Source organism: Vipera berus (genome assembly GCF_964194415.1).
Source record: "Vipera berus genome assembly, chromosome: 13".
Taxonomy (NCBI): domain Eukaryota; kingdom Metazoa; phylum Chordata; class Lepidosauria; order Squamata; family Viperidae; genus Vipera; species Vipera berus.
Window position 1 is genome coordinate 4,458,729 of NC_138216.1, and position 17,414 is coordinate 4,476,142.

The following is a 17,414-nucleotide window of genomic DNA, read 5'->3' on the forward strand; positions in this document are numbered from 1 at the left end:
CACGAGTCATAAAAGAGCCAAGGTTGCCTACCCCTGCCCTATACCATTCCAGACAAATATTTGTCCAATCTCTTCTTAAAAGCCTCCAGGGTGGGAGCACCCACAACTTCTGGAGGCAAGTAGTTCCACTGATTAATTGTTCTCACGGTCAGGAAATTTCTCCTTAGTTCTAGGCTGGTTCTCGTCTTGATGATTTTCCATCCGTAGCTTCTTGTTCTGCCTTCAGGTGTTTTGGAGAACAGCTTGAAACCCACCCCCCCTCGTCTTTGTGTCAGCTCCTTAGAATAGTTTTTGTAATCAGCTCTTAATGGTCAGTCCTCCCTTATCCTTCTCTCTTTCTCTGACCCTTGGGGGGGAAAAGTCAGAATAAGCGGTGTGTAATGTCGCCAAGAGGGACGCGGTGGCTCAGTGGGCTAGGACGCTGAGCTTGTCGATCAGAAGGTCGGCAGTTTGGCGGGTCGAATCCCGAGTGCCGCGTAGCAGAGTGAGCGCCTGTTACTCATCCCAGCTTCTGCCAACCTAGCAGTTCAAAGCACGTAAAAATGCAAGTAGAAAAATAGGGACCACTGCGGTGGGAAGGTAACAGCATTCCGTGCGCCTTTGGCGTCTAGTCATGCCGGCCACATGACCACGGAGACGTCCTCGGACAAGCGCTGGCTCTTCGGCTTTGAAACGGAGATGAGCACCGACCCCTAGAGTCGGAAACGACTAGCACGCATGTGCGGGGGAACCTTTACCTTTACCTTTACCAATGTCGCCAAACCTTAAAAGAATATGAGGCCCTCATGGTTAGGAAAAACAATTTTCACCCCCAGGAATGCCAGGGTGAGATATAAAGCCTTTTTTTGTGTGTGATGTAAGCAACCGGGGCGGAAAAAAAAACACAAGGAAGAAGATTATTAGAAGCAATCTTGGCAACAGCTTTCAGCGATAAAGGTTAACCAATTTAGGCTAGCAGTTCTCTGAGGGAGCTCAGGAATAAGTCTTTTTATTGCTTTAGGACTAAATGCTTCACTTGGATTTGGGAAGCGGGGGAGGGAGAAAAGAAGTAGATTTTGTTTGCCTTTGATTAAGAGAGCAGGATTTGGACCCGAGACTCCAATTAGAAGATCACCAGGCCTGCGGACGGAAGAGAGGAAGGCAGGGTGAGGGGCAAGGGGAACAGGCAAAGAAGTAAAGAGAAGAAAAAGGGAAGAAATCCGCTGCAGATGCATCACGAAATAAGACGTCTCCAGCCAGCTTCCATTAATTTCAACCAGTTCTTCTACTTTAGCCTGGATTGACTTAAGGGGGAACAACAACAACAAAAAAGCATTTATTTACTGCGTGCCTTCAGATAAATGGGGACGAAACATCAATTTACATGACAGTGGAATTGTTCCATCCGTCTGGAGCCTGGGCCGCAAAGTGGCTCAGCGTATAATCATTATTTAATTTGGTCTGAAGCAGAGGCGAAGCAGATTCTGAGAGGTTTGAAGAGGCTCCTTTGCAACAGGCAGAACCAGGCTGAAGAAAAGGAAGGAGGAGGAGGAGGAGGAAAAAGAGAAGAAGAAGAAGAAGAAGAAGAAGAAGAAGAAGAAGAAGAAGAAGAAGAAGAAGAAGAAGAAGAAGAAGAAGAAGAAGAAGAAGAAGAAGAAGAAGAAGAGGAGGAGGAGGAGGAGGAGGAGGAGGAGATGAGAGGGAGAAGAAGGAGGAGGAGGAGAAGGAGAAGAAGAAGAAGAAGAAGAAGAAGAAGAAGAAGAAGAAGAAGAAGAAGAAGAAGAAGAAGAAGAAGAAGAAGAAGAAGAAGAAGAAGAAGAAGAGGAGGAGGAGGAGGAGGAGGAGGAGGAGGAGGAGGAGGAGGAGGAGGAAAATGAGAAGAAGAAGAAGAAGAAGAAGAAGAAGAAGAAGAAGAAGAAGAAGAAGAAGAAGAAGAAGAAGAAGAAGAAGAAGAAGAAGAAGAAGAAGAAGAAGGAGAAGAAGAAGAGGAGGAGGAGGAGGAGGAGAAAATGAGGAGAGGGAGAAGGAGGAGGAGGAGGAGGAGAAGAAGAAGAAAAAGAAGAAGAAGAAGAAGAAGAAGAAGAAGAAGAAGAAGAAGAAGAAGAAGAAGAGGAGGAGGAGGAGGAGGAAAACAAGAAGAAGAAGAAGAAGAAGAGGAGGAGGAGGAGGAGGAGGAGGAGGAGGAGGAGATAAGGAGAGGGAGAAGAAGGAGGAGGAGGAGGAGAAGAAGAAGAAGAAGAAGGAGAAGGAGAAGGAGAAGGAGAGGAGGAGGAGGCAGCGGCAATACAGCCCTGGGTGAATTATTGTGTCCCTTGGGGGTGGCCAACGTGTAATGGACGGTGAGAATGTCTCAGGAGACAGAAAGGAGAACCACAGAGGGGACAATTGGTGTGTAAAAAAAAAAGGGTCTCCGCTCAGAAAAGGAGGGAAATGTGGGAAATGTTTGGAAGGCATGCTGCTTAGTTTCCTGGAGAGTAAAAGGAAAGGAAATGGGGAGAAAGATTTTTTGGTCTCGCAAGATTCTGCTGAGGTAACAGAATAAAGATAGAGTCAGCGCGCCTGGTTGTGGTTTTTCTTCCTGTGGGACTTGGCTCTAGGGAAACCCAACATAAAGGATTACCTTCAAATATCTGCCCCTTCGGATTCGTCCACCATTAAGATGACAGGCTAGATACAAACTGGGTGATGGTGAGTTCTAGTCCTGCTTTAGGCATGAAAGCCGGCTGGGTGACTTTAGGGCAATCACCAGGAGACGGTGAGTTCTAGTCCTGCTTTAGGCATGAAAGCCAGCCGGGTGACTTTAGGGCAATCACCAGGAGACGGTGAGTTCTAGTCCTGCTTTAGGCATGAAAGCCGGCTGGGTGACTTTAGAGCAATCACCAGGAGACGGTGAGTTCTAGTCCTGCTTTAGGCATGAAAGCCAGCCGGGTGACTTTAGGTCAATCACCAGGAGACGGAGAGTTCTAGTCCTGCCTTAGGCATGAAAGCCAGCCGGGTGACTTTAGGGCAATCACCAGGAGACGGAGAGTTCTAGTCCTGCTTTAGGCATGAAAGCCGGCTGGGGGACTTTGGGCTGATCAGCAGGAGACGGTGAGTTCTAGGCCCGCCTTTGGCTCAAAGCCAACTGGGTGGCCTTGGGCCAGTCTCTTTCTCTCAGCCCTAGGAAGGAGGCAATGGCAAACCACGTCTGAAAAACCTTGCCAAGAAAACTGCAGGGACTTAAGCAGTCAGCCTCCGAGAATTGGAGCCAATCGAACAGAAGGGGGAAAAAAAGAGTTAAGTTCAAGATAAGGGCTGTTCCTAACACGTTTCTCATCCTCCTGGATAATGGCCTGATTAGTCATGCAAAACTGCAGCCCCTTGGAACACAACCACAGTCAAGCTCTCCAGCCCATAAAGACAGCTGCGGACCACTTTTGTGTTTTACCAAAAAAAAAAAAAAAGGCGAGTGAGGGAATAAAACAGCAATCTGCATGCAAACCACCGCCGCTGCTGGGAGTTAAATCTAAGAGCAGAAAAAGTCAGGAAGTCTAACCATCATGATTTGCAAGCTTGTTTTTGTATGTTAGTGTGTGTGTGTGTGTGTGTGTGTGTGTGTTAGTGTGTGTGTGTGTATGTGTGTGTGTGTGTGAGAGAGAGAGAGAGCGAGAGAGCGAGAGAGAGAGAGCGCGTGCGCCTCAGCTACAGCTGTTCCATTGTTTTAATTGGGATAATTACAGTGGTCCACAAATAGAACATTAACCTTTAGTCGGTCTGCTCGTGGTACGTCTGGAAGAGCAGGAGACGAACTGCAGAACTGCAGAAGACAGAAAGCAGCGGGAAAATTGCGCAGAAACCTTGCCAGATCCAGCCCCCTCTGAGTTTTCAGAAGGTGCCAGTTCTCCTTGGGCTGGGACACATTTCTCCTGCACATCCCAACGCTGAAGTTGTCCTGTTTCTATTTATGGGATTTTATTATTATTATTATTATTATTATTATTATTATTATTATTATTATTATTATTATTATTATTATTTAAAAAAGCATATTTGAACCTTTCTGCTGAAAACGGATCAAAATGAACTGGTGACAACCTTTGTTGTCATTTTTTTTTACTGTGAGCACGTTGGCCCACATTAAAAATGACATTCTCTTGTCTGCTCTCAAAAGAAAGTATATTATCTACCCATATACATAACACACAAATACACATGCTATACATACATACAAATCTGTCTGTCCCTCTCCCTCTCCTTCTCCTCCTCCTCCTCCTTTTCTATCTATCTGTCTGTCTGTCTACCTATCCATCCATCCACCCACCTACCTACCACCTACCTACCTACCTATCTACAGTATCTATCTGTGTGTCTGTCTGTCTCGTCTGTCTGTCTACCTATCCACACATCCACCCACCCACCTACCTACCTACCTACCTACCTGTCTGTCTGTCTACCTATCCATCCACCCACCCACCCACCTACCTACCTACCTACCTATCTACCTACCTACCTACCTATTTATCTGTCTGTCTCTGTCTACCTATCCATCCATCCACCCACCCACCTACCTACCTACCTGTCTGTCTGTCTGTCTGTCTGTCTACCTGCCTGCCTGCCTGCCTACCTACCTGCCTGCCTACCTACCTACCTACCTACCTACCTACCTATCTATCTATATCTATCATCTATCTATCTATCTATCTATCTATCTATCTATCTATCTATCTATCTATCTATCTATCTATCTATCTATCTATCTATCTATCTACCCACCTACATCCATCCATATATATATATCCCAGACAATCCTGCAGACTCTCTTCAAGCATTGCTTACGTGCTTTAAGAAGGGACTGAACTGCCAACAATCTTTTCTGCCATGGAGGTAGCTTAACAACAATGTGAGTCATTTAACAACTGCAGTGGCAAAACAGGTCATAAAACAGGTCATAAAATCAGGCGCAGCTACCTTGTTTAGCAACGGATATCCTGATCTCAACTGCGGCTGTAAGTTGAAGACCACCAGCTGTAAGAACGGGTGGTCTCATCCCTAAGCCATAGTTCACGGTGTGCAACGGAAACGTGCTTTTAAATGTCTTTATCTCCTTGTATGTGTATTTATCCTTTGTTGTTTCCCAGAAGGACCTTTTTTTCTCTCTCTATTCTGCCTCCCGTAAAAACCCTTTATTTCCCTCGCAGCAAAGTGTCTCCAGCATCATTAGCATAAGTCGCTCCGATGATCTTGGCCTACTTCAAAGGACCCTTCAGATCCAGCAGAAAGAAGTTTTTAACTCATCTCTCCGTGCTTCAGATCTTTGTCAAGTGGCCCCATTCAAAGCCTTTTTTTAACAGGGAAAAAAAAGAGAGAGAAAAAGAAATAGTAACAGAGAGCGTTACAAAGATGCACGATGACAGGGGGGACAAATTGTGTCCCAATATCCTTGATGCAGCACCATCTTTGTGTTGGGAAGATGGTTCCTTCCCTTTGTAGCTGGAATCGCAAACAAGAGTTAACAGCCTGATGATCTAAGAAAGGTCATCTTCTTTCCACTACGATAATTATACCTTTTAGAAACCTTAAAATCTTTGTCTATCATCTGTCTCTCTGTCTGTCTAACATCTCTATCTATCTGTCTGTCTGCCTGTCTGTCCGTCCGTCCGCCCACCCACCCATCTATCTCTTTTTCTCCATCTCCATCTCCATCTCTATCTCTATCTCTATCTCTATCTCTATCTCTATCTCTATCTCTATCTCTATCTCTATCTCTATCTATCTCTATCTCTATCTCTATCTCTATCTCTATCTCTATCTCTATCTCTATCTCTATCTCTATCTCTATCTCTATCTATATCTATATCTATATCTATATCTATACCTAAGTGAGTTTCTAAGTGAGTCAGGCCCAGTTTTACCACCTTTTTGCCACACTGGCTAAGAAAATCACTGCTGTGCTTAAGTGAATCACACCGTCATTAAACGAATTCAGCTTTTTTTTCATTGACTTTGCTTGTCAGAAGCCGGCCGGGAAGTTGCCAATGGTGATTGTTCAACCCAGGATGCTGCAACTGTTTGAAATACCTGCTGGTTGCCAAGTGTCTGAATTTTGATGCCGTGAAATGAAACAAATAAAATGTCATATGATCACTAGGGACCCCAGGAAACAATCTTACTACAATTATTGCACCCGGACAATATCTTGAGCATCCAGTAGGGTGTCATTTCTGCCATCTTGAAGAAAAGGTATGATTGAAGTTGACTCGTTTGGGATCTAAGCCCTGTTCTTTTGTTTAACCCCAGGAATAGAGAAAAGAATCAAGGGGAAGGCAGAAAAAACAGTTCAGCCTCTGTTGCAAAACACTGTGCCTGATTGTCTGAGGGGATGTGACCAGAAAGGCAAAAAAAATATCAACCAATTTATTTCTCCACATGAAAAGTGATTCTCCCCCACCTCCCCTCACTCTTTCTCTCTCTCTCTCTCTCGCAGTAATAATAATGACAGATTGTACAGTGAAAAGTGGCACACACCATTACGGTGTTTGACAGGAGAAATTCCAAATCCGATACTGTTCAGACTGTGTTGAGTTCTTGTGCCGTGTAAACACCGGAGTTGCATTTTCATGGAAACTCTCCTTTCACCCCTTTTGGTTTCCACCATCTCTCTTTCCACAATCTACACCGTGATGGCGAAATGGGAAAAGGTCAACCCAACGGATGAAAGAAAAGTAAGCTTTCCTTGAAAAATGAAAAAAGTTCCTTTAGGCAAGTTGGAGAGGAGCAGCAATTCTAGGTCTTCTCCAATCTCCCTGCCAAAAATAATTTAGTTCTAAATAATTGATCTTTGTGAGGGTTTGTCCACAATGCCCAGAAAATGGCCGACACTTCAGTGGTTCGAGCCCAGCGCTGTGGGGAGGGAGAGAGCTCCCGTCACTCGTCCCTAGCTCCTGTCTTGTCCTCCTAACACAGAGGCAGGCAACCTTGGCTCTTTTATGACTTGTGGACTTCAACTCCCAGAATTCCTGAGCCAGCCATGCTGAGGGGAAAGGGAGAGGTTTCCAAGCTGAGCCATGCTGGCTCAGGAATTCTGGGAGTTGAAGTCCACAAGTCATGAAGGGGCCATAGTTCCCCCATGCTGGCTCAGGAATTCTGGTAGTTGAAGTCCACGAGTCATAAAAGAGCCGAGGTTGCCTACCCCTGGCCTAGGCCTAGGCCGCTTTATGACTCGTGGACTTCAACTCCCAGAATTCCTGAGCCAGCCATGCTGAGGGGAAAGGGAGAGGTTTCCAAGCTGAGCCACGCTGGCTCAGGAATTCTGGGAGTTGAAGTCCACGAGTCATAAAAGAGCCGAGGTTGCCTACCCCTGTCCCAGCAGTTCAAAAGCAGACTATCTGCGAGTAGATAAATAGGTACTGCCATTTTGGTAGTAGGGAATACTAGGTGCCTTCTGGATGGGGACCTGGTGTTGGATCTGCCTGGGTGCATCAGCAGAAGATCCATGGAAGAAAGCTTTGGATGGTCCAACTCCTTCAAGACCATCACTGACCAGTTAGTCCCCCCCCATGGAGCACCAGTGCAAGAAAAGGACTAGCGATGGTCAGCTGCCAGAACTTCCACCATGTGTAAACATTGTAGATTCCCTGGCCTTGTATGCCATACGCTAAATAATAAACAATAAGCGTCATTCTAACTTCGAGCAATCACTAAATGAATGGTTGTTAAGTCTAGACTCAACGTAGTCATTTGCTTGGGTCAAATCCCCCAACTGTGAACACTGTAAGAACTGGAGACCACCACTGCAGGCTGAGACCCCGCCAGTGTGCATAAACCCAAAGAAAGAAAGAGACAGTGTTTTCCAGTTTTATAAAATTCTAAATAATGGATCAATCACGAGGATTTGTCCATGACATTTTCTTTGGTTGCTACCGGTATGTAGAATCCAAAGGGCCAGATTTTTAAAGTCAAGGCTTGCTTTTATCATCAAACTCTTCCAATTCATTAATAAAGAACCGAGTTCATCGCTCTACTCTGAGAAATGTGCAATCCTCAGAGGTCTGGCTTAAGCCGGTATTTATAATTCAAGCAGTAATGAAAAAGGAAATGGAAATCCTTACAATTTATCCAAAGAATGAAAAATTCAGTGGAAAACTGGGGGGAGGAAGGGGGAGAGAAGGGATTGATCCCCTGGGAATTGCAAAAATTGCTTTGCACCTGTCCCTCGTTCAAAATACGAAGTTATTAGTTGTTAGTCATTTTCCCCCGTTCCACCCTGATATTCCTAATTCATAATTGCTGTTAAAAAAAGTGGGGGGGGGGAAACCCTATTAGAGATAGATGTGGCATTTATCTCAACAGATCTCTCTTTTTAATGGAATATTTTTTTTCCTGCCAATTTTTTCTTCTTCCTCTCAACAGGAAAACCTTGAGTGCCATCAACTGCAATATAACAATTAGTCTTATCAAGAGAAACAGAAAGAGAACTAATAATAGGCTGGCGCAAATCATCTCCCTATATTTTATTTCCTTTAAACGTATTCTGAGGAGAATGCTTTTGTAGTACGAATTAAGCTTGGATTTTAATTTTTGTATGAATGTATGCTCCAAAGGTGATTTTCAGGTCCAAGGGAAGAGGCAAGGGTCAGATGAGAAGGAGGAGGAGGAAGAGGGAGAGGGGTTAAGGACGAAGGGAGGAGGGAGGAGGAGAAAGAGGAGGAGGAGTGGGAAGAAGAAGAGGAGGAGGAGGAGGAAGAAGAAGCAGAAGAAGAGGAGGAAGAAGAAGAGGAGGAGGAAGGAGGAATAGAAGGAAGAAGAAGAGGAGAAGGAGGAAGAAGAAGCAGAAGAAGAAGAAGAGGAGGAGGAAGAAGAAGAGGAGGAGAAGGAGGAATAGAAGGAAGAAGAAGAGGAGGAGGAGGAGGAGGAGTGGAAAGAAGAAGAGGAGGAGGAGGAAGAAGAGGGGGAGGAAGGAGGAATAGAAGGAAGAAGAAGAAGAAGAGGAGAAGGAGGAAGAAGAAGCAGAAGAAGAAGAGGAGGAGGGAGAAGAAGAGGAGGAGAAGGAGGAATAGAAGGAAGAAGAGGAAGAGGAGGAGGAGGAAGAAGAAGCAGAAGAAGAAGAGGATGAGGGAGAAGAAGAGGAGGAGAAGGAGGAATAGAAGGAAGAAGAAGAGGAAGAGGAGGAGGAGGAAGCAACTAGCTCTGAAGCTTCTTCAATGCTCTGCTGAGTTATGAACCCTGGGAACATGACAGGTCACTGTGCAAATCTAAAACCGGTACCTCACATAGCTAGCAATCTGGAGAAAGAGCAGCTTCCGCTGAAAGGCTACGAGGAGGCCTATCCCACACCATCAAGCCCTAATGCCTCTGGAGGGCCTTTCCTGATGTCTAAGCGAGCAACCCCAGCCTGAACAAAAGACAAAGTCCTTGGGGCTCTGCGATCTGTACCTCCAGCTCAATCTTTGCCAGCATCCCCAGCTGTTGAGGCCAAGGAGGTTAACTTAATCTCTACATTGGAATGACCGCGGCCATTTATCACACCTGATTCTGAAGGCCCAAGGTCAGGTTAATATCCTCACCATCGGCTCTCCGTGACAACCAAGAGTCAGGTAGAGGTTGACAAGACCAACCGGCTTCTTCCTTCCCAAATGTGGAGCTCAGCTTTGAATTCCATTTAGTGTGAAAGCTTCCAGAACACCTAATCAGTGTTGACTTGACACTCCCCTAAGAGCCCCCTAGGTAAAGGTTCCCCCCGCACATGCGTGCTAGTCGTTTCCAACTCTAGGGGTCGGTGCTCATCTCTGTTTCAAAGAGCCAGCGCTTGTCTGAGGACGTCTCTGTGGTCATGTGGCCAGCATGACTAGATGCCAAAGGCGCACGGAACACTGTTACCTTCCCACCGTAGTGGTCCCTATTTTTCTACTTGCATTTTTACATGCTTTCGAACTGCTAGGTCGGCAGAAGCTGGGACGGGTAACAGGCACTCACTCTGTTACGCGGCACTCGGGATTTGACCCGCCAAACTGCCGACCTTCTGATCGACAAGCTCAGCATCCTAACCCACTGAGCCACCGCGTCCCTAAGAGCCCCCTAAGAGATTAGTATTTGTATTGTGTTAGTGTTTCACGATGGCTTATGCTTTCGTACACTCAGATTATTCTGAGAAGACAATTTCTTTCATATCTAACACAGCGCTTAAGATAACTCCAGGAGAAACCCTAGTACAAAACCCCATTTCCACTCCGAAAAATACAAAGTTCACATAGAGGTAGTCATCAACTTACAACCGTTCATTTAGGGACCGTTCAAACTTACAACGCCACTTTAAAAAAAGGGACTTAAGATCGTTTTTCACAATTACAACCGTTGCAGCATCCCCGTGATCATGTGATCAAAATTCAGATGCTTGGCCACTGGCTCATATTTATGACGGTTGTGGTGTCCCGGGGTCATGTGACTCTGTTTTGTGACCTTCTGGCAAGCAAAGTCAATGGGGAAGCCTGATTCCCTTAACAACCACGTTACTAACGTATCAGCTGCGGTGATTCCCTTAATCAACTATGGCAAGAAAGTTCATAAAATGGGGCAAATTTCACTAACAACTGTCCCACTTAGCGATAGAAACTTTGGGCTCAATTGTGGCCATAAGTCAAGAACTTCCTACATATTCCAAATGTGTATAGGATAAGTCAAGTGAAGATCCCCATGGTACTTTCTTAATCAATAATCCCGTACAATCTACAAGATGCCTTGGCTGAATTTGCAAACTACCAGACTAGAAATCAAAAGATGGGCCAGGCAAGTGGAGAACCTCGTTCCCTTATTCAACAAATCCAACCCGGAAGAGAAGGATAACTTGAATGAAGGACACCTTAAATTCCCTCACTCAACCGGCCCAGAAGTGCATGAAGGATGGAGAACTTCACCTGCCAATGTTGGCTTCCTACCCATTGCATTCAATACAAATTTTAGAGGACTAACATTAACTTTCCCTTTTCCCATAGTCTTTCCCACCACGTTTTGAATGCCATATTAGGAGCCCTACCCCAAAAGATAAATATAGCCTTCAGCCTAGACAATATTGGGGACTTCTGCTACGGCCAACGGTCCAAAGTCCGTTCCGAGTTGACCCACGGAGAGTCTTTACTGCAGACACTCCCAACTCCAAAGCTCCAATTGTGGTCTTCCTAAAAAGATCTCCAAAGGGGGAACATCTGGATTAGCTTTCCTTTGCCAAACCCTGCTCCAAGGTTTACTTCAGCATTAGCGTCGAGCTGCATCGGGCGTCAGTCTGATGCCTGTGTTAATCCCCTCACTTGCTGTTACCTGCCTGTGGTTTTCCCTTCCTTCTTCTTTTGTCTTCTCTGGGTCACTAAACCTTGTGCTTAAGCAGAATACATAAATCATCCCAAAGGAGAGCTTCCATTTTGGGAAGAATACCGCCTTCCGAAGATTACAATGTCGAGGTGGTAATCCATTGTATTTTATATTTAACTGCCATTTCTTTAGTGGAGCAAAGCTATCATCAGAGCTTCCCGGGACACTCATCTGGAGACACTTCACTGCTCATTATCTGCAACTGCAAATTACTACCAGAGACAAGGCATTCTCTCACATATTATTATGGAGCAGAAGCTGATGGAAACGAGGAATGAAGTCAACAAAGGGGATTCGTGGAGAAATGCGACGGGAAGTATAATTTTAAGGGTGGAAGGCTGGATGGTTGCTAGCCCGGCTTCTGCTTTGCTGTGGGGCACGAAACCACGATGTGATGAACTAGTTTTATTTGTGAAGCGAAACCCTAGATGGCCCATTAGGAAACCGCAACCGACGCGTTCGTGTGGCAGGGTTGCGATCCCTCCTCTTTTTCAGTGTTTCTTTTAGCACAGGTGGAAAAAAAAGAGATGTTTGTTTATTGTTCTCCACTTTCTCTAACAAATGCATTCTTATTTATTGATGTATGTAGGGGGGACAACCTATTCTCCAAAGCACCAAAAGGCAGGACAAGAAGCCACGGATAGAAACTGATCAAGGAGAGAAACAACCTGGAACTAAGGAGAAACTTCCTGACAGTTAGAACAATTAACCAGTGGAACTCCTTGCCTCCAGAAGTTGTGGGTGCCCCATCACTGGAGGCTTTTAAGAAGAGACTGGACAGTCCCTTGTCTGGAATGGGATAGGGTCTCCTGCTTGAGCAGCGGGTTGGACTAGATGACCTCCAAGGTCCCTTCCAACTCTGTTATTCTGTATTCAAAAGGAGCTTCTGTAGGCCACTTCCTCCTACGTGAGTTTTTGCTGTGAGTTTCCCCTCATACGCAATTTTTTAAAACCTGCTGTCCCCTGAAATTTTTAATTTAAATTTTCTACGTGCAGGTTTTTCAAAGGAAAGCTGTCCCGATATAAACTGGTTTTTTTTAAAATCTAACTATTCCAATTTAGGGGGAACGCGGTGGCTCAGTGGGTTAGGATGCTGAGCTTGTCAATCAGAAGGTCGGCAGTTTGGCGGGTCGAATCCCGAGTGCCGCGTAGCAGAGTGAGCGCCTGTTACTCGTCCCAGCTTCTGCCCACCTAGCAGTTCGAAAGCACGTAAAAAATGCAAGTAGAAAAATAGGGACCACTCCGGTGGGAAGGTAACAGCGTTCCGTGCGCCTTTGGCGTCCAGTCATGCCGGCCACATGACCATGGAGACGTCCTCGGACAAGCGCTGGCTCTTCGGCTTTGAAACGGAGATGAGCACCCGCCCCTAGAGTCGGAAACGACTAGCACACATGTGCGGGGGAACCTTTACCTTTACCTTATTCCAATTTTTTAAAAAAGATATCTTTCCCCTGGATATGTTTATGTGTTTCGATTTTTTTTAAAAAAATTGTGAGATACCCAGAGTTATTCAGAAGCTGGGCAGCCTTTTAAAATTGATTAAACAAACAAATAAGTTGTAATTCTTTGGGTGATTTTTTTATTTTTACGTACAAAACGGTGAGTTGGTGGCAGACTCTGTTTAAGTTCGGTTGCTAAATTTAGTTCAGTTGTTCAGCTGCAAAGTCAGCGGGGAAAACCAGTGGCAAGAAAGGTTGTAAAAACAAGGCAAAACGCTATTACCAAATGCTTCGCTTAGCAACGGCAAATTTTGGGATTGGTTCTGGTCCTAAGTACTTGTAACTTACCTGTAATAGATGAGGGGGGGAAAAATAGGTCGCTTCCAAAGTTACACTGTTTTTTCTCATAATAATAATAATAATAATAATAATAATAATAATAATAATAATAATAATAATAATAATAATAATAATGATGATGATGATGATGATGATGATGATGATGAAGAAGAAGAAGAAGAAGAAGAAGAAGAAGAAGAAGAAGAAGAAGAAGAAGAAGAAGAAGAAGAAGAAGAAGAAGAAGAAGAAGAAGAAAAAGAAGTAGTTGGAAGGGACCTTGGAGGTCATCTAGTCCAACCCCCTGCTCAGGCAGGAAACCTTATACCATTTCAGGCAAATGGCTGTCTAGTCTCTTCTTAAAAACCTCCAGTGTTGAAGCATTCACCACCTCTGGAGGCAGGTTGTTCCACTGTTCTCTTCCCAAAGACACGTTTATTTCTGCTTCGTCTCCCCATCAATTTGCTCACCCCAAAACGTTATCACGAAAGATTTGTATGCATTTTTGTTTCAAGATTTTCCTCTAACCGTTTCACTTCCTTCACCGCCCGTCTTTTTTTTGGCAAGCAATTTGAGCTGGCAGGCAATCCGCACAAGAAAAGTTGCCTGCTTTCCCTTAATATGTGTACAGGGTGTGAATGCAAGCGAGTTGCAAGCCGTCACTAGCTCAAAATCCAAATAGAGCAAATTTATCTTTGGCTTTAATGAGGTGTTCAAAGAGATCCAAGTTTTCTTTCAGGCTTATTATTCTGTGATTGTGGACTAGCTAGGGTGTAAAAGATATCAGGTGCCTTGAATTAAGGCTTAACTCAATTTATTTCACACACAATAAAACAATTTACCTGCTTTTATGTCGGTGAAGTAAATTTCAAAGCGGTGAGAGTAAGGTGCAAAAAAAAAAAAGAAAGAAAGAAAGAAAAAAAGAAAAAAAAAGATTTAGAGAAATTCATCCAGAGAAGCAACACAGAGAGAAAAATATTAATTCCTAAATCCTTTGAATCTAAGCTCCAGACATGCCTGTTTTAAAGAACAATGAAATATTGTAATGGTTTAGCAAACACCGAGGCTTTAGCATTGATTAGCAGAGGAGGAATCATTTTAATAAGGTTCCCCAGGAAAGCAAAAGAGCTTGTCAAGCTAATAAGGAAAGCATTTTCGTTGCTCAGAGATATATATCTAGGGAAGCAAGCAGGCAAACAGACAAACAACAAAACTTATTTTCACTTTCACTGGATCCCGGATTGATTTGATTTGCAGTCCTGGCGAAATCTAATTCTAGCAAGTCATCAAAATCCATCTAGGACAAAGCCAATTGCCTCTTCCGTTTTTCAGAACAGCTGGGCAATGGAGGCTGTGAGGCAAGCTAGCTGGTCATGAGGTCAACCCAACCTTGCTATTCTCAGGCCATCTTTCATTGGTAAGTGGGTTACAGAGCTGGGGGGGGCAGGGGGGGAGAAAGGAGAAAAAAAACTGATTGACTTTCTGCTTCATGGCTTCCTCGTGTTCTCCCCGTGGCTGTCGTGTTGAACGCGCTTGACCTGACAGTCTATAAGCAGAACAGAATTATGACAAAGGTAGGTTTGGAGGGACAAGGTGGCTCAGCGGGTTAGGACGCTGAGCTCGTCGATCAGAAGGTCGGCAATTTGGCGGGTCGAATCCCGAGTGCCGCGTAACAGAGTGAGCGCCTGTTACCCGTCCCAGCTTCTGCCAACCTAGCAGTTCGAAAGCGCGTAAAAAATGCAAGTAGAAAAATAGGGACCGCTACGGTGGGAAGGTAACAGCGCTCCGTGCGCCTTTGGCGTCTAGTCATGCTGGCCACATGACCACGGAGATGTCCTCGGACAAGCGCTGGCTCTTCGGCTTTGAAAGGGAGATGAGCACCGGCCCCTAGAGTCGGAAACGACTAGCACGCATGTGCGGGGGAACCTTTACCTTTACCTTAGGTTTGGAGATGGAGAGAAGAAGAAGAAGAAGCCTTGAAGAATAACAGAATAACAAGAGTTGGAAGGGACCTTGGAGGTTTTCTAGTCCAACCCCCTATACCATTCCAGAGGGGGCAGCCTATTCTCCGAAGCACCAGAAGGCAAGAGAAGAAACAACAGATGGAAACTAACCAAGGAGAGAAGCAACCTAGAACGAAGGAGAAACTTCCTGACAGTGAGAACAATTAATCAGTGGAACGGCTTCCTCCGGACGTTGTGGGTGCTCCAACACTGGAGGTTTTAAAGAGGGGAATGGACAGCCACCTGTCTGAAAAGGTGTAGGGTCTGGTGCAGCGGGTTGGACTAGAAGACCTCCAAGGTCCCTTGCAACTCTGTTATTCTGTTTATCCTAGCCCTGGGAGACAGCTACAAAGGGAATTTCAGCTTGTTAGACCCATTTTTTTCCCCTCTCGTCTGACATCTGCTAATTATAATTCAGTGAGACAAATGCTTTTTGTTTGGGTTCCTTTTGTTAATTATACATAACCCTACGTGCTTTTGAGAAGAAAGCTCAGCTTTGGTATTTGTCTGGACCTCAAACTAAAGGAAGCTGTTGTATTTCATTTCATTTTCATTTCATCAGGACAGAAAGCGACAGAATAGGAAAATCAAAAGAATTCCTGGATTGGCACTGAGGGCCCAGAAGAATTGTGGGCCATCAAACCCAGACAATTAAGCAAATGAATAAAAACCTTCCTTGTGTGCCCTTGGTTGCTTGAGTTAGCTCAAGACTTTAGAAAATCCATCCAAGGAAATTCACCCGAACAGTTCTTGAAAAGGACAAAATGGGGAAAGGGGGATTCTTTCAAGCTCTGCTACATGACTGAGCTTGTCAATCAGATGGTCGGCAGTTTGGCGGGTCGAATCCCGAGTGCCGCGTAACAGAGTGAGCGCCTGTTACTCGTCCCAGCTTCTGCCAACCTAGCAGTTCGAAAGCACGTAAAAAATGCAAGTAGAAAAATAGGGACCACTACGGTGGGAAGGTAACAGCGTTCCGTGCGCCTTTGGCGTCTAGTCATGCCGGCCACATGACCACGGAGACGTCCTTGGACAAGCGCTGGCTCTTCGGCTTTGAAACAGAGATGAGCACCGGCCCCTAGAGTCGGAAACGACTAGCACGCGTGTGCGGGGGAACCTTTACCTTTACCTTTACATGACTGAAAAGCTGGTGATATAATAATAATAATAATAATAATAATAATAATAATAATAATAATAATAATAATAATAATAATAATAATAATAATAATAATAATAATGGAGTTTAATATGAGTAGACAAAACTCAAGCTTGTGGATGATGTTGAATTACAACACCTAAGTTTCCCTTCTATTATTAAGGAAGGTGGGGGAAAAAACCTATGTTGTCTACTCATGAGCCTAAGCCGTATTTTTCAACCTTGGGAACTTGAAGATGGGTGGACTTCAACTCTCAGAATTCCCCAACCAACCCATCTCACACTGCACAGCCAACCAATCGTGGCTCATTTAATCTGGCACGGAGACTGCAGTTCTGAACACAGTTGGGGGGGGGGGGCGGAGGAGAAATAATCTCTGGGAAGATGTAAGCCCTGGAGATAATTGACAAGTCCTTCCAAAGAGTTTTGTCGCAAAAAAAAGAAGCCTAGCCATTTTAGACAGGTAGTATTTTTCTCTTTAATTAAAAATAATTCAGACTTGCGAAAGATGAAAGGAATGAAAGTGTCAGCGTCACTCAACACTATATGATTATGTCAAATCCAGCCAGGATGTTTTTTTTTAAATCAGGGGTCCCCATCCCCTGGGTCCTGGCCCACTACTGGGCTGTGAGCTATTCACAACTGGCCCATGGCCCAATGCACACACGTGCGTGCAACTGGCAGGCCAGCACGCACATGCATGCATGCGCAGCTCAACCGTGTGCATGCCGGCCTGCTGCTTGTGCGACCCGGTTTCCCTCTCCCCACCCCAAGCCAGATCTCCAGGCTGCAAAGTTTGGGGACCACTGATGAAATGCTGTCAATATCGAAGCAAACATGACATACCACTTAAAACAATTGTCAAGAGTGCGTTCCCGCAACAACACAGTTAATGTGTTGGAGATGTATCCATAAGCACCTTTCTCCCCCCCCCCACCCCACGCTTCTCGCTGAAGCCCGACCAGCATGGAAAAAAAGTTGGCTTATGGAAACCTCATAATATCACTTATCCAGTGAGCTAGCCACCTGATGACTGACAACTTTAATTTCAGCGTGAAATTGGCTGAGTAACTGCTGGAACATCCATCCGTTTTGACAGAAGCGGTTTCCCAATGACTTCGGGAGATACTTACCACCCCAAATGTCCCAAAGTCAGCAAGC